This window comes from Peromyscus eremicus, chromosome 2, assembly GCF_949786415.1.
Source record: "Peromyscus eremicus chromosome 2, PerEre_H2_v1, whole genome shotgun sequence".
Classification (NCBI taxonomy): domain Eukaryota; kingdom Metazoa; phylum Chordata; class Mammalia; order Rodentia; family Cricetidae; genus Peromyscus; species Peromyscus eremicus.
The window spans coordinates 96,497,108-96,524,553 of NC_081417.1; the positions used below are offsets into that span (position 1 = coordinate 96,497,108).

The 27,446-nt window shown below is 41.6% G+C and overlaps 1 pseudogene; it reads left to right on the plus strand.

The window, feature by feature from the left end:
- The window catches only part of LOC131904795 (lysophospholipase-like protein 1), a 67,570-nt pseudogene extending 63,718 nt beyond the window's left edge, over window positions 1-3,852 (plus strand).
- Window positions 3,853-27,446: the final 23,594 nt, after the last annotated feature.

Consider the following 27,446-nt stretch of genomic DNA (forward strand, 5'->3'; position numbering starts at 1 on the left):
ACTTTCATATTTTCATAATGTGTATCATCCAAGTTACAATATATCAAACATATGTCTGTAGCTGAAGTTTTCCTGTGTCTACCCAGTTCCTGCAGCCACTCAGACCCAAGTAAACACATAGAGACTTATATTACTTATAAACTGTATGGCTGTGGCAGGCTTCTTGCTATCTAGTTCTTATATCTTAAATTAACCCATTTCTATTCATGTATATGTTGTCATGTGGCTTGTGGCTTAATGGTACTTTACTCTTGCTTCTCATGGCAGCAGCTGGCAGCATCTCCTGACTCAGCCTTCTACTTCCCAGAATTCTCCTCTCTCCTGCCTACACTATACTTCCTGCCTGGCTACTGGCCAATCAGTGTTTTACTTATCAGTCAATCAATCAGAGCAACACATTCACAGCATCTCCACCATATGTCTAAGATTACACATACACGAATATACAGGCTGTGCACACACAATGATGTATGGAAGGGTGTGAGAGCTTGCCTGGAAATGTTGTCAAATGGTAATTACGGATGGTCAGGCTTGACATTTTAATTTTACAAGTGTATACTTGTTCCAATGTTAATTCTTATTAGTTCTTTGACATAGTTTTGATCACATCCAGCCCTTCTTACCTCAAGATCTTCCAAGATCCCCTGCTCCCACCCCACCCAACTTTATGTCCTGTTTTTGTTTTTGTTTTTGTTTTCTTTTAAGTCTTCTGGACCAATTTGTGCCTCCCAAAAATTATGCAAGTATGTTCAACTTGCTAGGGACTACACTCTTAGAGAAAAGTGTGCCTCCTTTCCTCAGAAGCTAACAGTTGCCAGACACTCCATAGCTAGGAGTAGAAGGAATGAAGAAACCTTTTCCGTGCTGGGATTTGATCTTTCTGGGACTTGCATAGGTTTTAGGCATGGTGTTAAAATTCTTGAGTGCATAAGTGTAGCTGCCCTGCTGTGTACAGAAGATACTGTTTCCTTGTAGTTATCCACCATCTCTGTCTCTTATACTCTTTCTATTCCCTACTTCTGCAACAATCCTTGGGAGAGGGATATGTGATGTATATGTTCCCTTTAGGGCTAAGAATATCATAGTCTCTTATTCTCTGCACTATGGCCAGTTGTGGGTCTTTTTTATTAATCACTATCTACTACAAATAGAAGTGTCTCAAATGAGGGTTGACAGATACATTGACCTATGTGTATAATGATAAGTCATTAGGAGTTAGTTTAAACACTATGATCATTTAGCAGCAGGACAGTAGTAGGTTCTCCCCTAGGGCCTAAGACTCAGCTAGCTATAGATTCTTGGATTGATAACAGTAAGAGGTATGGGTTTTGTTCTGTGGAGCAAGTTTTAAATCCAATCATAAAGTGGTTTGTCATTCCCATGTTGTTCATGGCACTAATGTATCAGTGAGCATTTCTTACAGGGCAGTCATTATTTAGCACACATCATTCATAGTTAGGTATTACTAATTATTAATATTTTATTAATATATACTATTAATATATACTTAGTAAGGGTTTCTATTGCTGTGAAGAGACACCTTGACCATGAAAACTTTTATAAAGGAAAACATTTAAATGGCACTAGCTTGCAGTTCAAAGGTTCAGTCCATTATTGTTATGTCAGGAAGTATGGTGGCATGCAGGCAGACATGGTGCTGGAGAGTTGGTAAGAATTCTACATCTGGATCCACAGGCAACAGGAAGAGATTGACCCACTGGGCCTGGCTTGAGCATCTGATATCTTAGAGCCCACCCCTAGTGACACACCTCCTCCAACAAAGCCATACCTCCTTCAACAAAGCCACACATACTCCAGCAAGGTCACAGGTCCTAATAATGTCACTCCTTATGGGCCTAGTGGGGCTGTTTTTATTCAACCACATATACTGTGCTTACTCTGTTTATAGCTGAATAACAAGTGTTATGTTTTCATAAGCAGGAAAACACATTTGCATCTGTGCTTGTTTGTTTTTATGTTGTTCATCCTTTCCAAACCTATCCGTTTCAACCCAAGAACACCCATCAACTCATTGATCTACCACCTCTCTTTTACATTCATGTTTTACTTTTCTTCTACTGCCCTTTGTTGAAGCCACCAGCTTGGGAGATTTCCGTTCCTCAGCACCACTGACGGGTGATTAAGTTCATCTCCCCAGGATGTTCACACTTAGAACTTACAGCAGATACGAATGTTATCAACATCATGGTCCACACGGTCTCCAACTCCCATTGCTCCTACTAATACATGTTAAGTACTCATTTGTTTCCCACCATCTGCTCTGTTAAAAACCACTTCATGTTTCAATATTACATTCAGAGTATTACTCTACTCCATCTTTCCACTGTTTTCTTTTGTGTAGGCAGTCAGTATTACATTTCATCTGTGTAGCACAGATTTCTAGACGCTTTCTCATGACTGCAAGTGACAAGGCTCTTTGTGCCAGAACTGACTCCAGCTAGCCTTCTGTACATGCCATGAGTATTTATACAAGAGAATCTTCTCGTGTATGTAAGTCAGTGTTAATTTGTTAACGTGATTTTAAACATTTTAATTTCAAACATAATTTGGGACAGTTTATAGTAAACAGTGAAATAAAAGTAAAGAGAAGTCATCTGACAAAAAAGTAGAGAATTCAATAGTGCCTGAGCACCTGAAGTGCAGACATCATGCTGGTCAGAACCTATACATTAGCCCCATGGTGATCCCAAGAGTCCTCCTCAGTGACAGATAATGTGCAGCAGTTAGAACTAAAAGTCAAAATTTAATAATAATAACAACAACAACAACAACAAAAACTGGGATCAGTTGTGCTTGAAACAGCTCCCATACTTACTAAGACCCACAAACCCTGATTTCTCACCTAAAATGTGGATGGAGCTAACATTCAATATGTGCCATACAAGGAGGAGCTAATGCCAAAATATGTGGTTTATTCAACTCCATTATTCATCAAACTTTGACTCACCAGTTTCATTTGAGAATGCTATAAACCTTGGATTCAACTACAATCAAAAAGCCCCCACTTGCTTGCACAAAGCTGCCCTTTCAGTAAAGGGGAATAAAAAAGCATAAAAAAAAATTATCCGAAGTGGTGATAAGTGCTATGGGAAGAAGGCCTTCAGTAATGAAGAACAGCTGGCAGCTACTACTACCCACCAACCTATGGAAGAAGTCACTTTAGAAGGCAGTGTTGAACAGAAAACTGAAGGAAAACCATGGAGCAGGACAGATGTGTGGGGAACAGATATAAAGAGGCTCAGCACCTGACTCCTCTTGCTGTATGGTTCAGCTGAATCTGGGCATCACTTAAACCAAGATTTAACATTCCAACATTTAAAGGTTATTTTCCTAACTGCCCACTCCAGGCCATATACTTTATGAAGGGAGGAATCTCCAGTGTTGACAGATCTGAAATATTTCATAATGCCAACAGTGCCTTAAATCAATTGATACAATATGTCAGTTGCTCACTGGTCTGACAGATGATGTGGTAAAAAGTGGCATCAAGAAGAGCAGAGCATTAGCAGGAGGAGTCTCTGTGGGAAGATGCTCATGAGGCACTTAGCGTGCAGAAATCACCAGGAAGTGGCAGGACCATTTGCTCTTTCTAGTTTTCTGAATCAAGCATCTGGTGTTTACCAGGCATGGTGTGTTCCTGAGTTATTTCAGCATTGTGGATCTGCTGATGAGTTCGTTCACTCTTGGGGGAGGAGACAAAATTCAATGTTGCAGTTTCTAGGAGAAAGCACCACATTTCATCCTTTTTCAGACATTTGCCATGAGCCAAGCAACACTGTGTTCTTTCAAAGCTGCCAGGAAAAATTGAAACGCAGAGTGAATGGTGACTGACATGTTGATCATTTCTCTTATACATGATTCTACTTTTTCTTATTTGATCCTTATAATAAGCAATTTTCATTTTGCTTAGTTTCATTTAACAATATCCATGTTGGATATTCTTGGTTGTTAACTTAACTACATCTGGAACTAAAACCACCAACTGGAGGGCACACATGAGAGGAAATTTTTGCTTAATTTGAAGTAAGAAGAGCCACTTCTAATCTGGATTTTTGAGTTAGGAAGACACATGCCTTTAATCCAAATATTTAGGCAGGAAGGCCACCCCTTCTGCCTGAGGCCTATATAACGACATGGAAGAAGAAAGCTTTTGTTTTGTGCCTGCCTGCTTGTTCTCACCTTGCTAGCAAGTGCATTCCTTCACTGGCATTAGAGCCCCCTTCCCACTTCTTTGGGATCCCAGCATCTACTGAAGATCAGCTGAGACATCCAGCCTTGTGGACTGTGCAAGTTCTGGATTCTTGGCTTTTCTATTCATAGTCAGCTATTGTTGGACTAGGAGGTACATATCCTGTAAATAATTCCAATAAATCACATTATGAGTTTGAAGCCAAACTGGACTACACAGAGACATCTTGTCTAAAATATTTTTGATTTCAATAAGATCACTACAATAGTAAAAGTAAAATGTTAAGGAGGAAAGACCAGAAGGAAAGGTACATGAAATCATAAAGGAAATTCAACTCACACAGCCAATAAAAAGATCTTTTCAAACTGGGTGCCAACAGAGTCAAATACTTTCAATACATTGACTAGGCCAGAGTTGAGAATTAACTCTTGGTTTGGATCCCCGGCACCTACATAAACAGAGATGGCATCATTATCCTGGTGCAGTAAGGATCCCTGGCACTTGCTGACCTGCCAGCCTACCAAGATCCAGAGCAACAGGGGACCCAGGATGGAAAAACGAGGTGAAAAGAAGTTGTGGAAGACATCCCATGTCAGCCTCTAGCCTGCACACATGCACCCCCAGAAGCCCCCATCATTATCATATCATCATCATCATCATCATCTAATAAAACAGGGATATTCTTCTAGGACGCTGATTTTAAGGGAGCACAGAACCAAACTGGTTTAAAAAGAAGAAGAAGGAGAAGAAGAAGAAGAAGAAGAAGAAGAAGAAGAAGAAGAAGAAGAAGAAGAAGAAGAAGAAGAAGAAGGAGAAGAACTTGAACTTTTAGGCATTGCTTTTGATGTTCTTTGCTTTAATGAGAGAAGTTGTAGCATGTTTGCTTAGAGGGATAATGCAGTGGAAATGAAAAGAATGATTATCAAAAAGGCAATGTTCTGAGCAGGACAGGGAACATGAGGCTTGGTCCTTGGCAGGAACATTGGGCACCTATACAAACACAAAGAGGCAATAGAGTGCCATGGGCAAAATAAATGCTCAGTAAAAAGAAGCTTGTATATTTGATGGATGTGCTATCCTCAGGGACCTTAACTGCAGGTCTACAAGTTGAAAATTAGAGTAAGGATTCCAAACATCTTTCTGTGTTAACTCTATTTGAAATCTGCCCTTTGCTATGTGTGGAATTCCTCCTTTCATTATCTCCTCCTGTCAAAATCCATCCTTTATACATTGTTTTCCCATAAAATTACCCATCATTTTCTCAGTCTGGAGAAATCCTTTAAACCACTAAAATTTGTAGAAATCTTATGTATAAGTTTTCAAATGCAACTTCAGATTTCCTTAATTGTATTATTTGGGTTCACAAATCCCTTCCTTAGTGAAGTATAAACTAAATGAATAAATTTAATACCCATCCTATGTTTTAATTGCTACCTCAGGATCTACTTGAACATAGTGTGCAATGTTCAAACATGAATAAAAAGGCTGACTTACTTAAAGTTCATGTGTCAGTGTCCTCAGATGAACAGGAAAAAATTAAAATCTGACAGTCTAACAAGTTATTTGAAATGCAGACTAAATGTTTTTCTTTAGACACATGATCATCTTATTTGCCAGTCTACACATGTGAATGGATGCATTAGAGACTTAGAAGAGTTTCCCAGGAACATTCAGAAATTGCGTCTTCTGAAGCAGAAAGCACAAGTTCAACAACTTCCCTTTTGTAATAGTTTGTTCATTTTAGAGACGGACTGTGGATCCCTTGATGATCTCTAAAGGGGATTTAAATTGTCTGCGTGTTTCTGTGCTGATGTAGAATTCTATCCTTGTGGATGTCAGCCAAGTGCAACACACAAAGGTTATACATAAAAGTACTAGAGATAAATATGCAATAGAATAAGACACTGCCTATCAAAGCCCCCTTTTCCTTACTTTCACAACAAAATTATAATCGAAAGCACTAAATTATTACAGAGGTCAATCCCAATTTACTCTTCTTGAGGCCAACAATACCTGGACTGCATAATCAGTCAATTCCTCTAAAAAGAGAAGATACTGTGCAAGACTCTTCTCACTTACTACACAGCCAACAGACTTCAGGAGTAAGTGATACACTCTTCAAACACACTTTCTATTGGGTGCACAGGGGGGGCACCATTTGAAGGACATGAGGACATGCCACATGTAAGCTTGGAGACCAGCACCATTCATACATCATTGCATACATTCATCTTCCAAAAGAACAGTGAGATTCCAAGAAAAGGGTGAAACCACGAATTCTGTAGAACAGATGTGTCTACACATCATTGAGAACTCGGGAAGCAAGCAGCTCTAGAAGGATGGTCACTGTTCGTCTTCCACCTGACAGTAGATGCCTGCCTTTAGTGACACAAAGCTTATAAAACCCAAAGAAAAGGAAAGTGTAAGTTTAAAATTCAATCAGGAGAAAATGACAAAGAAGTTATAAGAATGTCCTACTACCCGCCCCCCACCAAAATTGTACAAATGACACGTATCCCTAATCATTATTAGGAAAGTACAGTACTCATACCACACAGCATTTAGTATCACTAAAGCAAACACTGATTATGCCAAATTCTAGGAAAGTTGTCTTGAAAAGAAGAGAAACTTTCCTTTTTGGAGAGCAAGCAAAATGGTATAACCGCTTTGAAACAAATTGATGTTAGGATATATAGATAGAGATATAAAGCTAAATATATTTTATCATATAAGTCAAGTACTCCTATTCAAGGTATACCCAAAAGAATTAAACACATGTTTTGCACTGTTGTGTGACACTATTCCTGGGGAGACATGAAGAAACTTTTCCTCACCCTAGATGGGAAACTGCCAACACTGAAGAAAGGATACTACCACACTCCAACTTCATGAGCCAAGGAGTTTTATAGGGACTAGTTACAGGAATATAGGTGAGAAGCCACTTACAGGAGCAGAAAGGATTCAAAGACATCTGAATCACCAAAGCCTACCCCAATATGGGTGGCAATGCATGCAAGCTAGAAACCTGGAACCCAGTGCACAGCCTGCAGGCAGCTCAACAGGTTGGAGTGTCCTTTCCCGGTGGGTCAGGTGCTCTGAGTCTCTTTTCAGGCAGCTCAGCGGGTCTCTGCTTCTTCTAGGCAGTTGATCTAGTTTCTTTCAGGCTTCTTGGCTGGTCTGAGCCTCTTCTAGGCAGCTCATCTCATCTGAGAGTGTCTCTCAGCAGTTGTTACAGCTTATATGCGCTTGGGGAGTGGGGAGCCTAGTGAATTTGATTAGTTTCAGGGACTTGAAGCTATTGTGTTGACTGTAACAAGTTTCCTTGCAGGATGGACTGTTTTATTTCCCTTAGAACATGCTGTTATTTTAGCTCCTTTTTAATATCCTGTGTCCTAATGGCCTTCCGTCCAAGGTAGATGGTTTTAATCGGGCAGGAAAATTCCATACAACATTCCACCCCTTCCTCTGGTTCTCATGTTCTTTCTATTCCCAGTTCTGTAATGGTCCCTGCGCCTTGAAGGTGTGGAACAGAAGTCTTAATATGGTCCTTTAATTCTAGTAGAGTACTGCATCTTAGTGTCTTTTTATCTATCTCTTTATTCCCAGAGCATGCCTGGTGGTGAGTCTCAATGGTATTTCTTTTGCTATGAGGAAAGACATAAAATGAGAAAGAGAATAATATCTAAGTGAAAACCAACAGCATTAAATAACCCACAGCTATAAACACAAATCTTGTGAAGGACATTACCCAGGAAGTATCACATTTGTTTACCAAAGCAATACTAGTATTTTTTCATCGGGGTCTATGACTTCCCTGGCTACAGGTTTTGAACAAGTTAACACTAACAGCTGTGAATTTCCAGCTGTGGCGCAGGTCTTAAATCCAATCAGAAAGCTGGTTCTGTCTGTAACCACTTGTGCCACGATTGCACTAGCTGGCAAGCGTTGCCTGGCACTTTTGTCATGAAGCATGCAGGAGCCAGAGCTGAGGAGGATTTGGGGGCCATAATTCTCTCCAGCAACCTTGGCAACACCTTGGTGCTATGAGAGCTAGACCACAGTAAGCGAATACTTCCAGCTCTGTCTTCTACCTATTTTTTTTTTTTTCAAGCCATGTAACCAAATCACACAAGGTCTTCCACAATAGGTCCTTATCATTTGATTCTGGAGCACAATGAACAGCAAAGCCATGGCATTCCTTGTTTTAAGGGCCTCTAGGGCTCCCCAGCCAACAACTCCATCACTGACACTAGGATTTTTACTGGTCCTGCAGACCTGAGTAGGGGCAGCACAGGGATGAAGAAAAGACAGGCAGACGGACAGGTACACACACACACACACACACACACACACACACACACACACACACGCACACACACACACACACAGAGAGACAGAGAGAGACAGAGACAGAGAGACAGAAAGACAGAGACAGAGAGAGAGACAAAGACAGAGAGAATCTAGGATCAGGTAGGCTGTGCTGGCTCTGATGGAGCACCTGCTATGCAGCACCCAGAATCCTCAGTGTGTTTGTTATGTACAGCACAGGGAGCAGAGGAAGTCAGTCTCAATATGAGCCCCCTGTAGGGGAGCAGCCTGAGGCTGCAGTCATCTCTGAGGAATAAGCTGCAGGTGCTAGTTTTCGCACACATTTGTCAATCATTTGTAATCATTCATACTTAGACTAGAAGAAGGTTTTGTTATTCCTCTGAGCCTCTCCAGGAGAAAGACGTTGCCAGTTTCCACGGAATTGAGACATTGGTATCCATGACATGGCTGTGTCCATTATCAACAACACATTTTTCACTCAGACCTCCATTCCCTACTCACACCTTCACTCAGGGCTTCCTCAGCTCCCCACACTTATGGGTTAGGAAAGCATCTGTTTTTACATTCACATAATAGCCTTATTGACACTCAGAGAACTAATATTTTATCTTTATTTCTTCAGGTGTATTCCTGTGTTTCTCAAATGAGTCTCTAAATCTGTAAAATCTTAAGAGTTAGCATTATGTAATCTACCTACAACAAAAAACTTTTTACAGAGGATGAGCAGGGCAATAATGCAATCTGGAACAACCATCCCATACAAATTATAGAGTTATGTAGTTATCGATATAACCTTGGTGAAGCACTCTGAAAGTTAGTTGCCATCCATTCTGAGCAAATGTCACATGATCCCAAAGGTTCACATTAATAAGACAACAAATTGTTAGCAAGGTCTAGTAAAGCATAAAAAGATTTTGCTCATTTGCAGTATTATCTAGCTGCTTCATCCCACGCCATTTGCACAGAGGATGCAGCTGCCTTCTCCTTAAACTTAATCCCTTTTATCTATGTATATCTATATTTCCCAACTGATTTTTATTACCTTTGATACTCCTGCAGGGCATGGGCATTGAGGAGTATCTGCTGTAGCATCCACTCAGGCCCAAATACTAACTTTAATAGAAGAACAGCAAATTTGTAATTCAACATTGGGCTTTTGGTCACCCTGCATGGTCTTCTCTGGCAAGTGTCTCTGGCTACATTATTAGGGAAGGGGCTGGGGTTGTTTCCATCCCTGGAGACCTCCTTCCTCTATAGCAGGAAGTGCAGTAGTAATCATCTTCACTTCTCTGTTTTTATAAAAATTTAGCCCTATGGTGAACTGCTAGTCAGGACTGAAGGCCTTACAAAGATTAGCCAGCACTAAATTGGGTTATCTATTAGTTTCTACCCTAGGGAAAAATATATCCACAGATAACTCCAAGTGACATGGTAATCTCTATCTATCTATTTATCTATCTATCTATCTATCTATCTATCTATCATCTATCCATCCATCCATCCATCCATCCACTCATCCATCCATCTTGGCTTTCTCTTTTTTTAGTATATTTTTCCAACTAGTTTTGTTTTTTAAAAATTAATCAATTTATTTATTTTACATCCCAACTCTAGCCTCCCCTTTTTTGGAACTGGTTCACATGCTGGTCTAAGTTACTTATGTCTGCCAAATCCTTCCTTACTTTACAAAATTCATGTTTTCTCGTGGAACTCACCAAAGCCACTATCACAGTCTGAGGTCAATGATAGACTGACCCCTTAACTCGTGGATGAACATAGCATTATCTGCCCTGGTGAACTGTGTAGAAAATATCACTTTCTTGAGTTCTTTACTGTCATTTTTATCTTATTATTTATTTCTCTCTTCACTATCAGACTCATTCCATGCAAGTTTTTGGTTGCCAGAAGGGTTTTTTAGCACAGATTTACCTTGGACTCTTTTTCCTTGTATCTTGCCAACAGTAATAAACATTCTTACATGAGCAAATTCCTACTAAGCAGACAGCTTGACCCCCTTTTTCATATAGTAGTGACCATGCAACTTCTGAGGCAGCCAGTTGACACTCTTGTCCTTGTTTTAGGGCATCTCTATTTACAAATAGGACCTCAATCATCAAGCAGGTATTTCCTCCTAAACCACAGAGGAGATGACAGTCTTACTAGGATTTCTGCCACGACTCTCCTTTCAGACTTTCATTCTGGTAGAGGACTCAGCCTTGGCTGTATGTCTCTGTATCCATTCTAGAACCATGCAACAGCTGACATAATAAGAACTATGCTATCTCAAACTACACAGGGGAAGGCAGCCATTTTGGGGTTCTCCCTCTGATACTCCACCCTTAGCTGTCTGTTCTTTATCAAGGCCATTGGAGTTTTTTGGGTTTTTTTTGTTTTTTTTTTTTTGTTTTTTTTTTTTTTTTTGGTTTTCCGAGACAGGGTTTCTCTGTGTAGGTTTGTGCCTTTTCCTGGAACTCACTTGGTAGCCCAGGCTGGCCTCGAACTCACAGAGATCCGCCTGGCTCTGCCTCCCGAGTGCTGGGATTAAAGGCGTGCGCCACCACCGCCCGGCTGCCATTGGAGTTTTTAAAGCTACTTAGAGGCATCCAGCCTTTCATACAAGGTATTAAGTGAGAAGTGTCCTTTAATTTTGTTATAGTCCACTCTCTGACATAAAAAAAAAATCAAGTTATTAATGAAATCTTTTTTCTTTTGATATTTATCACAGCTTTATTTATAATGCACAGCTTTATAAAAAAGTGAAGAACCTGACATGGTAACTTTAAAAGTTCACCACACATTCATAAGATAAAATATTATGAAGTCATTAAAAATAAATTCCAATAATTTAAAGTTCAAACCAAGTAAAGCAATTAAGTGAGAAAATAAAAGGCACAATCAAATACAACTTAAAAGACAACAGTCTGTTGTTCCCAGTGGAAGGTGCGATCTGGGGAAAGGATATTGAAAAGAATAAACACAGACACTGTGGCTACCATTTGTGATAGGTTCCTCTTTTTTATTTACACCTTCCAATTATATATGCATGCAAACAAAACAAAGATATCAAGCTCATTAAACCTGTCAGGCCAGAATTTGGGGCAAAAAAAAATTAGGAAATAAACTTTATTTAGAACAAATACAAAGGCTGGGCTTTAAATCAGTTATATGTTGGAACTTTATCCAGATGGCACTGTTCTGGGAGCAGGAGTGACTGACAATGACTAAACAGTGCGGCCAGCTCTTGCCAGGACCCTGAGATGGGTTCTCAGCACTCACTTACAGCAGCTTACAACAGCCTGAAACATGAGCTCCTGTGGATCCCATGCCCTCACCTGGCCTCAACAGGCATGTTCATTGATGTATGCAAATGCATTTCGATATTAAGAATACAGCAGCACCCACCACGAGTTTTCTAAGTTTTACAGAAATAGACCATGACCTGTGAGTTGGTTTTCTCTCTTAATAACCTGGAATCCATGCTGATTTAAAACAAGACCCAGCTCCTACCCCGGAATACAAACTTCCAAAGGCTTCCCTGGGGCCTACCTAGCTGAGAGACAAGCTGCCATAAACATTCGACACCATGGCACCACACTCTCCTCTACCACGTACCCAGGTGGAATCACGCCCTCCTCTACCACTATCACAGCAGTACCCACGGGGGACCACACCCTCCTCTACCACTATTGTTAGACCATGTCCCTTGTGCGCCATGAGGAGGGAGAGAGACAGCACCTATGGGATCACGAAACAGCAAAGTCTTTAACAAGTCACCATGCAAGCAGGGTCCCTGATTGAGCAGGGCTGCAAGACAAGGACTTGGGAGCCTTGCTTCTCCTGGCAGCCACAAGCAGGGGTTCAAGTGGGGTTTATAAGCACAAGAACCACAAACATCTGTGCCAAATCACAGTTACAGTTTTTCACCAAACAGGATTCAAAGGTTAGGGGCTTTCCCTGTGTGTTCCATCATTGCCAACCAACGCAGAATGTAAGCTTTTCAGTCCAACCAATCAGAGTCATTTGTTCCTTTTGTTGTTAGGAACCGCCATAAAAGGCCGGGCGGTGGTGGCGCACGCCTTTAATCCCAGCACTAGGGAGGCAGAGCCAGGCGGATCTCTGTGAGTTCGAGGCCAGCCTTAGCTACCAAGTGAGTTCCAGGAAAGGCGCAAAGCTACACAGAGAAACCCTGTCTCGAAAAACAAAACAAAACAAAAGAACCGCCATAAAGTTTTAGAGAGCTAAAGATGCATAACAGAATGTTCCTATTGTTTAAGGACTAAGCCTTGAGAATTTGAACTTTGTTTCACCCTACAGGTGACATGGAGTCTGAAGTTAAAATGGCAGTACTTAGGACAAGGTACTTTTTGTCTGTTCCCAACAGTATCACAGCAGTACCATTATTTTCTTCAGATGAGGAAACTCAAGGTAATAGAGTGATTTGTTGACATACTTAGTTGTATCAGTGGCAAAGAAAGTTCCAAATCGAGGCAACCCGGTTCTGTGTCCTCAATCACTGTGACACACACTCTTACTTCCTAATAAAAAGTCTAGAGCATAAACAGATAACATGATCGCCACACATGACTGCTATCACAGTAAAGTTCTCCATGTGGGCTTCCCCAAAGTTTCCTCCTTGTCAAGAATCCTCACCATAGACCTCCTGGGACTTGCAGGTGCTAGTGTTAATCTATCCTGTTTCCAGAGTCTGCCATGTCCCTGGGTGCTTCCACATCCCACATGTTCCAGGGTACATTCAGCACTCTGTGAGCCTGAACTGTGCCTGGCACTCAGAATAAGTTGAAGATAGAAAAAAAGTGGTGTGCATCCATCTCTTCTGAAGAATTTACCCTACATTCTCTTAGTTCAGCGACGTTTCCATCATCTGCTGACTTTTTATTAAATCCAGGTGATAAAGAAAAATAAGGTTCCAGTAAGTGGGAAAATAAGGTCCCCAGGCCCTACAAATAAAGAAGCCACAGACTTGGCTAACATTCCCACATAAAAGTCTAGCTGGTCATAGCCTATTTTTTCCCCCAGTGCTATGTGCCACAGCTCAGGGCCCAGTCTGATGGGGGAGCTGCTACTACCACTGGGAAGCCTGGTACTGGGAAGCACCAATGGAGAGATTTAAACAGCCTGGCAGCTGAAAACATTCCCCATCTGCTTATTAATATATGCATCTATATGGTGTTTTCAAAATTATTTATGTTAGCTATCCCTCCCCGTACTCATTCCTCCACCCTGCCCTCCCATCCCCTACCCTAATTAGTCCTTCTTGTTCCATTATTCACCGTCCCTGGCTTCACACCTCCTCTAGTTCTATCTACCCTCCCTTGAGGTCCTCCACCAATCCCCAACCTCCCCCAACCCCTCCCATCTCCACCCCCAGAACAGCCTGTTACTGGTTTCCTGCCTTCTGTGGGTATTCCAATTTAAATAGATACACATCTAATGGTTCAAAACCAGCATCCACATAAAAAAGAAAACATGCAACATTTGTCTTTCTGAATCTGGGTGACCTCCCTCAGTAAAATGTTTTCCAGTTCTATCCATAGCAATTTCATAATTTCATTTTTCTAACACCTAATAATATTTCCTTGTTTTGAATTACCACATTTTCATTACCCTATTGTGAGTAGAGCAGCAATAAACATGAATGAACAAGTATCTCTTTTTAAAATACATACATATATATAGATATTTTAAATGGAGTTGCCCTATAACAGAAGAACAATGTCTCTCCTAGACACCATAGGCATTAAAAGTGCAGTGCCAGGTATGAATTACCTCTTCTGGAGAAAATTTGTCAGTGGCGAGTCATAGACCCACCCCAGCATTGCAGTCTACTGCCATTCTTCTTAGTTACCCTCCAGAACTGGATGATAAGACTCTATTGCTAAAGACACCATATATTTGCATCATAGAACACAGATATATCAAGTTTGCTACTGACCTGGAAGTTTCATTCCCATTGCCTAGCTTTCACAGAGCTGAAGGTGCTGTGCATGTCATCAGCAGTTTTAACCAGCTGGGAACCCTGGAAGCCACAGATAACAATAGGCCTGGAATGATATGTGCACTGGTACCATAGTGCCAGAAATGTTAGGGGAACAACCAGCCATTTTCTGATAAGGTTTAAGGCTTGCTCCACAGGTCAGAACTCTTGCCTATACCATAAATGTGGCAAAGAGCCCATGGCTAGGTAGATGATAACACCAGGGGAAGAATTTGCTAAATGGATATAGTATTAATCCAATCCCTAAAAACTTATTCTTATACCCATACCATTAGATTATCTTCCAACACTCATCAGAGAATCTTCTCTTTGCACTACACGGTGACCAACACAGAGACCCACAACTGGTCAAGGTGAAGGAAATAAAAACTGTGGACTATCCAGCCCTAAATGAGACATATACACACCCTGTTCTCCAGGGTTAAGGATTGAGGAAGAGGGGGCAAAAAGACTGTAAAAGCCAGAGGCAATGGATGATTACAATGAAACAGTATTTTCAGGACACCATGGGAAATTTGGACATGTGGATACCCTGTGAGTATGGCAGCAAACCCAAGACCTGCACAAGATCAAGCCAAGGGAAATCCCAGCATGGAGGACAGTGGTGATCATGAAATACTACCACTGTCTTGGGAGCTATTGGCAACTATGGCCACTGGGCAGGAAGACACAGCTTTCTCCAAGGATGCAACCCCTGAGAGGTTACCCATGATCTAATAGATGGCCCAAGACCCACACAATATGGGCAGCATTAAATGGACTCGGTGGGATTTACTTTTCTAAAAAAATGAACATGAAATTGGGAGGGGAGAGTGGTGGAGGTTGGGGAGGAATTGAAGGCGAGGTAACGGAGGATGAACTTGATTAAGACACATCTTAGCCGGGTGGTGGCGGTGGCGGCAGCGGCGGCGGCGGCGGCGGCGGCGGCGCACGCCTTTAATCCCAGCACTAGGGAGGCAGAGGCAGGCGGATCTCTGTGAGTTCGAGGCCAGCCTGGTCTCCAAAGCGAGTTCCAGGAAAGGCGCAAAGCTACACAGAGAAACCCTGTCTCGAAAAACCAAAAAAAAAAAAAAAAAAAGACACATCTTATGTATGTGTAAAATTCTCTAACAGCAAAAGAATAAATACAAGTGTCGTTTCTCCTGGATTTCTTAGCCATTATTTAGGCTTTGAGTAAAAATGTACATTCACCAACAAACTACAATTCTAAGTATCTTTTAGCATTTGCTTTGGCTAATTAATTAAATGGCTTAAAATATCTCAGCTCCATTTTTGTTTGTTTTTTGTTTTGTGGCGTCTTTCAGCTAACGGGTTCTGATAAGTATCCGAGAGTGGTTTTGGAGGAAATTAGCGTCAACGAGATGACAAGCATACCTTCCTCCCTCTCACCTTCCACGAGGCATGTGAGCACATCCACATCTGTCACGCTGGAGAGGTGCAGGTTTGCTGACGGCTTCTCCTGCTGCCCTGCGCTCAGAACGGCTGCAGCCAGCTGTGGATTGCAACTGCTCTACACCTCAGAAGTAGTCTTAACGTCAAAATTACTCATTAGCCCCTCCCCCCCTTTTTAAAGTTAAATCTCCAAGTTAAGAGACGCCACAAAATTGTTTCCTCCTGTCACCTGCCTACTTCCACTTTTAATTCCATCTTCTTTGTGCCAAGGTCAATAGTCAAGAAAATGCTCTGGGTTTGAAGTAGCAAAAGAAACCTTTCTGGCAGCGTTTCCCCGCTGAAAAGCCTCTTCTCTGCAGAAAGCACTGAAGCACTTGAATTCTGTCTTCTGCTGTCCCGGGGGTCTGAGTTCACTCACAGATAAAGTGGAAGACTCCATCTGAAAGCCTTGCCGGATAAGTGCAGAGCAGATCACTCGTTAAGTTTTGAAAGTGCCTTTTTAAAGAATGTTTGAAATGTTCTCGGTGACAAATACTCTGATCATCGGGGTGGAAGGAATAGTCATTAAATGTGGAAGTAGGCTAATCTGAATTGCCAGGGTCTCTACTGAGCCCCTGAGGCTCAGACTGGGCGCTGATCACAATTACATCATAACCCTGATTCCCCACAAGTGAGCTATGATTATTCTCATGCTGGGGCTGAACCACAGAATTGCGGATGATGACTTGCTCCTGTGCATGACACTATTGGCAACCACTGCAAACATAGCAGAATGGTTTCTGTGATAAGTTTTACTTCTTATAAGATTACCTGAGAGTCATCTTCACCTCTGCTGCCAATCTGGTGTGGCTGGTTTGAATTTTCTCAAAAATTCTTCCACAGCTCTTGCTTGTGCTTCATTCAAGTACAGTGTCAAGCTAGTTGATGAGCAGAGACCTCTCTGCAGCATGCACATTCTCCCTTCCATGGCATCTGTCTCATCTCCCCTAGGATGATCAACTCTTGAAGAAATATAGAGTCAAATATGTCAAAATACTTATTTACTGCATATTCACAGTGACAGATACTTAATTTTAAAAGGACTTTTTTTAGCCCCTGAAACAGACTAGTTTGATACTTGACAATACACAGAAATAGAGGAGCACTGTCTCAAGGAAGTTAAGTACTAACTGTGCCCTAAAATTATAGAACAGGTTTCATTAGAAAGCTGAAAGGATTTCTGAGGGTAAGCCTGCCCAGAGTGGAGTAACAATGGGGTTAACTTGTGAGAACAAAGAAGAGCTCACTTGCTGTTCTTAGAATATGTTGCATGTAGCCATTGATTTTGAGACTGTGGGAGATGCTGAGGAAAAGAGAGCAGGCGAGCACAACAGACTCACAATCTTAGTCATGATTGGTGCCAACCAAACAGTTTTAATCTCATTACTTTGTAATGTACTTATTCATATGTTAGCTAGGGGAATAACTATGAAACAGAGAAATCTGATGACCTGCTGGTTCAGGTCAAACTTTACTGAATTTCTGCATCCACTCATAATAATTATATCCAAGCATGATCTAGAAGAAGGAAAGGTAGGTGACAGGAAAGAATGAAAAGGAAACAAAAATAGAGAACAAAATAGAGAGAACGAGAATAGAAAGTGTGGTACTGAAGTTCCTATGGCCTTCTAAGTATAGGATCATAGTAAATACTTGGCTCTCTCTCTCATCCTCTTCACACCTCTGAAGTTTCAGTCAGTCAGCTGGTTTTTGAGGATACAGCATCTTTTCATGAATCCTTCACACTGGCTTCTTCCTTTGTTCATCCTCTTTCATCACTATTTGATTAAACCCTAGATGTATTTTAGAAACTGAATGTGAACAAAGTCCTAGATAGAAAGATACAAGACATAGAAGCTTTTACTCAATATCATGAGCATTGGGCAAAACCACCTCCTAGTTGCAAATAGCCCATGCAGAAGCATTGTGAGAAGTTATTAGATATGAAAAAAGTGTCAAGAGATCTGGGGTCTAATCCTTATGTATTGTATTGATTTTTTCAGTGCTTTTGCAATAATTGACTATTAATTTAGCAGCCTGAACCACTGTATTTTTACTGGGAAGCAGCCACAGCATGGTATGTTATGATGAGGCTCTGTTTCATTTTTATTTATTTTATATCCTTTTCCAAAAATCTCCTCCACCCTAGACTTGTATCTCCTATTGCTGGTCCAATATGCTCTACCATAATAATGCTATGTATGGATCAAGAGCACACTTTTAGTGAATATTCACTAAGCCTGTCTCCCTTTGTTTGTTTTCCCTTTTTAAGGAATTCTAACACATTTTAAAGACAGTGTATGGCATATTAGTCAAAATTACTAAGATATCTTAAATAAGCTAAGTTAAATGGCATACCAGTATGAAGCGTAAATCTAATTTATCTTATCAATAAAAGTTAGGAGTCAGATATCAGGATAAAACCTGGATAAAACTTTCCAATGGACTCAAGTACTCTGAAAGATCAAAGAAGCAGAGGAGCAGCAACCAGTGACTTCCTTCCTCTCCCATTCCTCCAGTCCAAAGGGGCCAAGATCCTCTCTCTACCGTGCCTTATCACTTCTTGTCTCCTCTCTATAAAGACCTCCAGACCTCTATGGTTAACTAGTGGCTAGTTCTGCCCTCTGATCTGCAGGCAAGCTTTATTTGTCAGAGCACAAACAAAATATCAACACCAGTACTCTAGTTCGTTTTAAATGTCAACTTGACACAGCCCGAAGTCACTTGAGAAGGAAGTCTCAATTGAGGGATGGTACAGATCAGACTGGCCTGTGGACGTGTCTGAGAAGGGTTATCTTGAGTGTTAATTGATGTAGCAGGGCTCAGACCACTGTGGTCAGCTTCCCTTTCTGGACAGGTAGTCTTGGGTTGTATAAGAAAGCTAGCAAAGCCATGAGCAAGCAAGAGAAGTGCTTTCCTTGCTGTGAGCAAGCAAGAAATGTTTCTTTCATGGTTTCAGCTTCAAGTTCCTGCTTATGTTCCTCCTTGACTTCCTTCAATGATGAACTATGACTTGACAGTGTACATAAAATAGAAAATTTCATTCCCTAAGTTGCTTTTGGTCATCATCTTTCATAATAGTACCATAAAGACTCAAACAGCCAGTCTGTTTATGAAAAGGATAGAAAGGGCCTCTGATATGGAACTTCCAAATAGCCCAGTACTGGAGCCTCCAGAAGGGAGCTTTCTTGAGCTTTCCAATGGACTCAAGTACTCAGGAACATGGCCTCTTCTCAATGTTTCATTCTGTACCACCTGGGACCAGGAATTCAATGAAGGATGGCATCTGGGTGGACATATGGCTTTGTGTACCACCTTTAAGGACAAGCCACTCCATGTTCAGTGCACCCTAGTTCCACTGTAGGGGGTGTGTTAGTCCAGGAGACCAATGAGAATTAGCAACCTAAAAATTCCAAAATAGTGGTAATTTCTACCAGTGATCTTAATCCTGCAGATTTTCTTTGTAAGGGGTTGCATTCAATTGGCACCCCAAAATCCTCCAAGAGCTTTTGGGCTCTGACATTTGACAACAATCTCTCACCTGGCACTGGAAGGCTGCTTAGTGCCCAGAGCTGTGACCCACAGCCTCCCTCAACTGGCATGCTGCTGCCTCCAGAGGCTCAGAGTTTCTACTTTCCTATTCAGATTTACTTTCGCCTTTAAACTGGCTCTTCTTGCCAGACAAAGTTCCCCTTATTTCCCCCTTTGCTGTCTTCCCACTCCATTCTTGGAAGGAGGGCAGGACAAGAACCCAAGATCAAAGAATCAAGTGTCTCACAGCAGGGTTGAGGTGCTGCCTCTCATCACATATACTGGAAAACAGAGATGCAGCCACTAACACAGAAAATGAATGAAGTCAGACTTGTGGAGAGATGGAGAACTATGAGGTGTCAGTGAGATGGGAAGACTGATGCCCACACACACTGAGTTAATTCCCGTGCCTTTATGCAAGGTCTTGCTTCAGTCTTTTAGGATGAGATATATTTGTGTTCTTGCCTTCCTTTGCGCTGATTTGACATGTGGCTTTGCATTTGTAACAAAAAGGGGCACTGCTCAGTTATGATTTCACAACAAACCTTCTCAAAGCAAGTGGCACAAAACCCTCTCATGAAGCAGAAAGATTCCATGCTGGAAGAAGCTGGACGAGGCTTCTCCCAGTAAGAAGACTTGTACACCAGAGGGGACTCAGCAGCTCAAAGTGCAATCAACTAGAGACTTCACGACTCATAAGTCAGGGGAAAAGGCTGGTGATCAGCATGGGTTGGACTGCATCCAGACAGTGTCTCTCTGCATTCTCCCTATTGGGCTCAGTGGACTTTTCATATAATGGTCTGAGCTGTTCAAGAGGGCATGGAGTATGTTGTAGTTTTGTAATTTAACCCAACATGTCCCATAGCATCTCTGACATACTCTAAAGGCCAACATCATTACAAAGGTCTAGTCATATTGCAGAAGAGTGACACCATGCTGTAAGGGGCAAATCAAGGTCTGCTGGGACAGAAAAACCATACAGCAGCCATTACTGGAAAATTTGATCTGACACAGGATTTGAATGTAAGATAATAGGTGGGTTGGTGTCACATTCCAGATGTTTCTGTGGCAAGTGCGTGGTTCGAAGCCATCATTGAGAAGCAGTGGTTTCTGAACAGAGACATGATACAAAAACAGAAAACTAAAAGAATATAACCAAATAGAGGAGAATTCCGGTCTCCTGGGATCATCTTGTTTAACCCAAGCAAGGTTTGATTGTCTGATGACTAACTTGTTGTGCTTTGAACACAAGTCAAGCTGACATTGTTATCTTTGTAAAATCCAGTCCTTGTAATATTGTGTTACTGTAAAAATCGTGCCTCAATATAGGATGGCATTAGTCCAAACCTGTATTTCACAATGAGCTTGCCAATAAATAAACATACACAAGGCTTTGAGGACTTGAACTGAAGTTTATGTTATTTCATTCTAGTGGGAAAGTTATTCCCATGTTTTTCATAGCACAGACTGCAGACAAAGACGGTGCAACTCCCTCACCCCACTTAACCTCTACACAGGAAGTTTGGTCTTAAAGTAAAATACTTTTTTTTAATACACTCTCTTATTGTTTATTTTTTTTCAATTTTCCATTTTTTTATTTTATTTTACAATACAATTCAGTTCTACATATCAGCCAGGGATTCCCTTGTTCTCTCCCCTTCCACCCCTCTCCCCTTCCCCCCAGCACACCCCCTATTCCCACCTTCTCCAGGGCAAAGCCTCCCGCGAGGACTGAGATCAACCTGGTAGACTCAGTCCAGGTAGGTCCAGTCCCCTCCTCCCAGGCCAAGCCAAGTGACCCTGCATAAGCCCCAGGTTTCAAACAGCCAACTCATGCAATGAGCACAGGACCCGGTCCCACTGCCTGGATGCCTCCCAAACAGATCAAGCCAATCAACTGTCTCACCCATTCAGAGGGCCTGATCCAGTTGGGGACCCCTCAGCCATTGGTTCATAGTTCATGTGTTTCCATTTGTTTGGCTCTTTGTCCCTGTGCTTTATCCAACCTTGGTCTCAACAATTCTCGCTCATATAAACCCTCCTCTTTCTCACTAATTGGACTCCCGGAGCTCCACCCAGGGCCTAGCCATGGATCTCTGCATCCAGATCCCTCAGTCATTGGATGGGGTTTCTAGCATGACAGTTAGGGTGTTTGGCTGTCCTATCACCAGAGTAGGTCAGTTCAGGCTGTATCTCGACCATTGCCAGCAGTCTATTGTGGGGGTATCTTTGTGGATTTCTGTGGGCCTCTCTAGCACTTTGTTTGTAATAGCCAGAACCTGGAAACAACCTAGATGCCCTTCAACTGAAGAATGGATAAATAAAATGTGGTACATATACACAACAGAATACTACTCAGCAGAGAAAAACAATGACATCATGAGTTTTGCAGGCAAATGGATGGATCTAGAAAAAAATCATCCTGAGTGAGGTAACCCAGACTCAAAAAGACAAACATGGTATGTACTCACTCAGGAGGATACTAGATGTGGAACAAGGATGACTGGACTGCTACTCACAACACCAGGGAGGCTACCTGGAAAACAGGACCCCAAGAAAGACACGGGGATCACTCAATGATGGAGAAATGGATGAGATCTACATGAACAGCCTGGACATAAGTGGGGGTAATGAAGGGCGAGGGTCGAGGGAAAGAGAGCTTAGGGGAGCGGGAGATCCCAGGTGGATCAACAACAGAGAGGGAGAACAAGAAATAGGAGAGCATGGTAAATGAAGACCACATGAGAATAGGAAGAAGCAAAGTGCTAGAGAAGTAAAATACTTTTAAACAGCACGTGGCATCCTCAAACACACACATAGTCTGAGTGTGACCTCAGGTTTAAATGAAAAGGTTTAGGAGTTACGAAAAAAAAAAAGTAATGATCAAAACTGGCTGAGGAGCAGATTGCCTGTGAAGCAGCAGAGAACCTTGGGTTAGCTTTTGCTTTTGCCAAGAAGCTTCATGTTTATTTTTCATTCTGTAGGAATACACTTTCATCCAATCAATCAGAAGTTTGTCTCTGTTGCATGTAAATGCTTTTAAAAGAATCTGGAAGAGTGATGTAAATTAAAGATAAGACAGAGAATGGTTTGAATCCAAAGGACTTTCTACTACATTTTTTTCATCCATTTCAGAAGCTCCATCCACATACTCCAGTCGGCTAGAAACTCTGTTGTTTGCCTGAGTCCTGCAATTGCTCTGAGACACTTGATTCCCAGGCTTCCCTTCACACTGTTCCTGATTTTGCTTTGATTAATAAGAAGGCACAGGAGGAAGGCTGTTTCTATCAAGCATCTCTCTAAACAATAACTGGAAAACTAAATGTTAAAAAAACCTTGGACCTTCCTATTCACCACCTATAGAAAGAAACTATGGCTTCATGAAAAGACACCAGTTAAATGAGCTATGTGGAAATTATATTTCGTAATATGATGCTTCTTTTTCTCATAAAAGGTCTGGCATTCTATACCTGATGTGTATAATTTGCACAGGGCTGACATACAGGCTCGACATCCTCAGTCACTGAACAGAGCACACAGGGAGATATTACTGTAGCTAAAGTTTTTCTCTTCGGGTCCCACCAAGCCCTGGCATTCCTGTAGCCCACTTATAAAATAAACATACAGAAACTTATATTATTTAAACTGCTCAGCCATTAGCTCAGGCCTACCATTGACTAGCTCTTACTCTTATACTCAGCCAGACTATTTCTGTTAATCTATATGTCACCACGTGTTCTGTGGCTTTACCTGCTGCCTTTACCTGCTGCTCCCTGGACAGCTACTCCAGACTTCCACCTCCCAGCCTCTCCTCTGTTTGTCCTGCCTATCCCATACTTCCTGCCTGTCTACTGGCCAATCAGCATTTTATTTATTCACAACATACAGGACATTCCACAGCATATTACACCTTATCGTTTCATGTGTATAATTACTGCCTTTCTGATGTGTTTCTGATTCCTGGAAGTTTGAGACAGTGTTTCATTCTGTAAAGGTATTAAGCAATAACTTAGAGAGCTTCCAGGTTTTGTCCATAGCTGAAGCTTACTATTACTTGGCTAACTGCTTTGGGAGATGCATCCACTACTTGATAATTAAAGCATTCGATGATGTATACGAAAATTGCAAATTCATATCAAGTTCATGTCTTGCAGTCTTTAAAGACTTATTTATTATTTTTATATGTTGGTGTATATGCCTGCATGTGTTTACATGTACCATGAAACCAGAAGAGGGTGCTGGATCGCCTGGAACTGAAATTGCAGCTGTTTGTGAACCCAGCTCAGGTCCTCTACAAGAGCAGTAAGTGCTTTTAACCACTAAGCCATTTCTCCAGCTCTAGATAGTGTTTAATAAACTCCTTAGAATGAACCAATGAAATCTTTTTTTTTTAAATGTGAGCAAGAATCAGAAACTGGATTCATCTTGAGAAAACTCTCACTGAGGAAATGAATTTTATTAAATCACAAAGCAGGAAATAAAAATGTGAATAAGTACATTGGCATAGCATTGTTAATAATCCATCTAGCATGTGACATATGACCCTATACTCTAAATCATTGCATGAGTGTCCATTCATAGATTGTTTACAGCTGCTAACCACTTTACAATTTTGTTTTCTTATGATGAAAACAAATTAACAAGATGCTCACAATGCAAAAATAGTAGGCCTGTAAGAAAGCTGGGTTTATCCAATTACTCTCAGTTCTTGCTATTTTATATAGACAGATTATTTATTCATGCAGAGCCACACTTTTCTCAGATAAAACAGGAGTACAATAAAAACTGAAGTATATGAATCAAATACTGTCCTGCTTGTAAATTACTTAGCAGTGACTAGATTATAGTATTTACATGCTTTCTGTGATTATGTTTTGCTTAACAATGAGGAAACTTCATTCATTCATTTATTGCAAGAGGTTTATTGATACATACTTTCTATTTAATGAAGTCATACTCCTGTGAACTTCCTATTCTAGGGCAAGAAAAAGCACTCACTCCCACATGTGGGCTTCTGCCTTAAGCCTGGCATCTGGAGCAGAATAGAACCGAAGAGGCGGTTTACTGCATGGAACCTTCCCTGCCCAGCGGAAGGGGCAGTCATCCTGCACTCAGACACCAGATTGTCCAGCACTTCTGTTTGGAAGGAGGCCCAGTGTGTGAAGCTGAGGAACTAAAGCACTCAGGCATGGGTTTGTGGGACAGAAGTGACAGAGCCTCTGCTCCACCCTCACTTCAGTCGGACCCTTTAAAGGATTAGTCACAGGCATGAGCAGCACAGGTTAAGCAGAGAAACTGCACTGGCCAGAAATGTGACAGGAATTTTACTTCAGGACCTGTGAGAGCAGGCGGTAAGACTCCAGTCCTCTCGTGGTTGTGAGTTTCCTCCATGTTTGTGTGTTCCTTCACACAGATGGAGAGTTTTCCCTTGTGCTTTCTTTGTATTAAAAATGAGTTCAGAAGTCAAAATGTGCTCTTTTTTTTTGTTAATTTCTCACATCAGAATGTTTACTTGATGTCCAAGCTTTTGCATTTTTTGCCACAGTAGTTGGTACCTGCAAGAACAGTGACAGTTCATATGCCTGAGCAAGGCACTCCTCAGGGAACACAGGTATCCCTACTATCACAGTGCCCAGAGCTGAGCGGGTACACATCTCGTCCTCCTAAATGTCAGCCCCTGGTTCTCCCGCCATTTAGATACAAAAATTCCACAACTTCTTTCAAGGTGGGATCTGTTTGTACATTCCTAGCCCACTGTTTTTCTCAGTTCCCGCGGTAAGAAGAATGATGCAAATTCATGCTGTGGTACAAAGACCCCTCCCCGGATTCTTCAGAGACGCTGGCAAGGACAGTACTCTCAATGCTGGTTTCAGACATTTCTCAACTTTGCTACATCTCCAGCCATGTGATGTTAAGGGTCTGCAGGTGCACTAGTTACTTTTCTATTGCTATGATAAAATACCAAGACCAGGGCACCTTTTAGAAGGGTTTACTCAGGCTTCCAGTTCCAGAGGGTAAGTGTTATCATGATGGGACATTGTGGCCGCAGGAACGCATGACAGCTGGAGCAACAGCTGAGAACTCACATCTTACCACAAGCATGAAGCAGAGGGAATGAACTGGGAATGGTGTGATGGCTTTGAGAACTCAAAGCCATCCTCTAGTGACATTCTTCCCCCAGCAAAGCAGTACCTCCTAAACCTAACCAAACGGTGCCACCAACTGCCAACTGAGGACCAAGTATTCAGACATCTGAGTCTACTGGGGGGCATTCTTATTCCAGCTACCACAGTGGGCAAAAACTTCTAAGAAGTCCAAATACCAACTGAATCCTTGTCCCACAAAATATGGACATACAACCCATTTCCCATGTCTATTTCAGTCTATTTCATTTACAACCTCCCAAGAAAATTCAGGCAGACATTTCTTGGAAGCATACTCCCATATTCCTGGAGATGTATGTAAGCTGAGAGTCTTTCCATCAAGTTCTATCCTAGTGGATGCAGAGCCTGGGTCTGGGCTTGGGCTGTGTCTGAAGCTGACTTCTCTCTCCTTTGGAAGGACCTATTCTTGAGGATCTCTGATCTAAACATCTGACCCTCTTCAAACTTCACTGATTCAGGCCTGTGTAAGAGTGGGAAATTAGCCAGACAATCATGTGTGCTTTCCAGATCTATAAAGGGAAAAGTCAAAGATTTCTCTGCCCCTAAACATTCCTTCAGTGGAAATTTTCTATTGACTTCTCCAAGTGGATGGTGGTCACTGGGTAGTTATTGCCTTGGTAGAAAGCCCCAGATACGCCTACCAACCAGCCAGCTCTTTGTACAGGGACTAGTTAACATGTTGCTATGATATGTATGTTTGTCTATGTTGTGTGACTTTGCCTGCAGAGATGTGAACAAATGTCTCATCATCTCAGACAAGGCGGGAGCAACAGACCAAAGAAACGATTCCACAGAGTGAACCAGTGAGTTTGTTAGGGTTTCGTGCATAGTATGGCTGATAGATTACTTGTAAAAGTATGAATAACTCAAAGACACATATGTCACTGAAAGCCTACCCCAGCGTGAGTGATGACTCGCAAAAGCTTCATCTCTAGATCTCACTTGCTGCAGGCCTTGCAGGAAGCTCCACCAGTCTGAAAGTCCCCTTTCCTCAGTCATTGTTTCTGCTCATACAACCTGGGGGAGGGCTCTGTGAATCTTGTAAGTATCAGGAGCTTCCTGAAACTAAGTTTTGTTTATTTCCTGATGTTGTAAATTTCTTTTGTCGCCCAAGTCTCAATGAGCCTCCCTCCAGGAGAGAATATCCCAGTTAAAATATTTTCTCTGGGCCAGGCGGTGGTGGTGCATGCCTTTAATCCCAGCACTTGGAGGCAGAGGCAGGCGGATTTCTGTGAGTTTGAGGCCAGCCTGGGCTACCAAGTGAGTCGCAGGAAAGGCGCAAAGCTACACAGAAAAACCCTGTCTCGAAAACCCCCCCAAAAAAAAAAATTCTCTGAAATTTGAGTTGAGATGCCAATCATGAATTCCACAGGTGGAACTATATACTACAAGAATCCATGAGATATTTTTGGCATTTTCTTTTCTTTAGGAAAACAATTCTCTAAATAAAAATCAACATGAACTTTGTTCTTACCTTTGGGTTCCTACTTTTTGTGACATTTCTGTAATTGTATCATCAGACTTTCAATTTCAATGAAGATAAACAGGCCTGGCATGGTAGACAGTGTCTATAATCCTTGTGCACAGGAGAGCAAAATGAGGTAAGTTACATGTTTAAGTCCAGCCTGGATTACATGGATGAGGAGAAAGGGAGAAAGAAGGAAGATAGATAGATAGATAGATAGATAGATAGATAGATAGATAGATAGACAGATAGATACAGACAGACAGACAGACAGACAGATAGGCAGACAAGAGGAGGTAG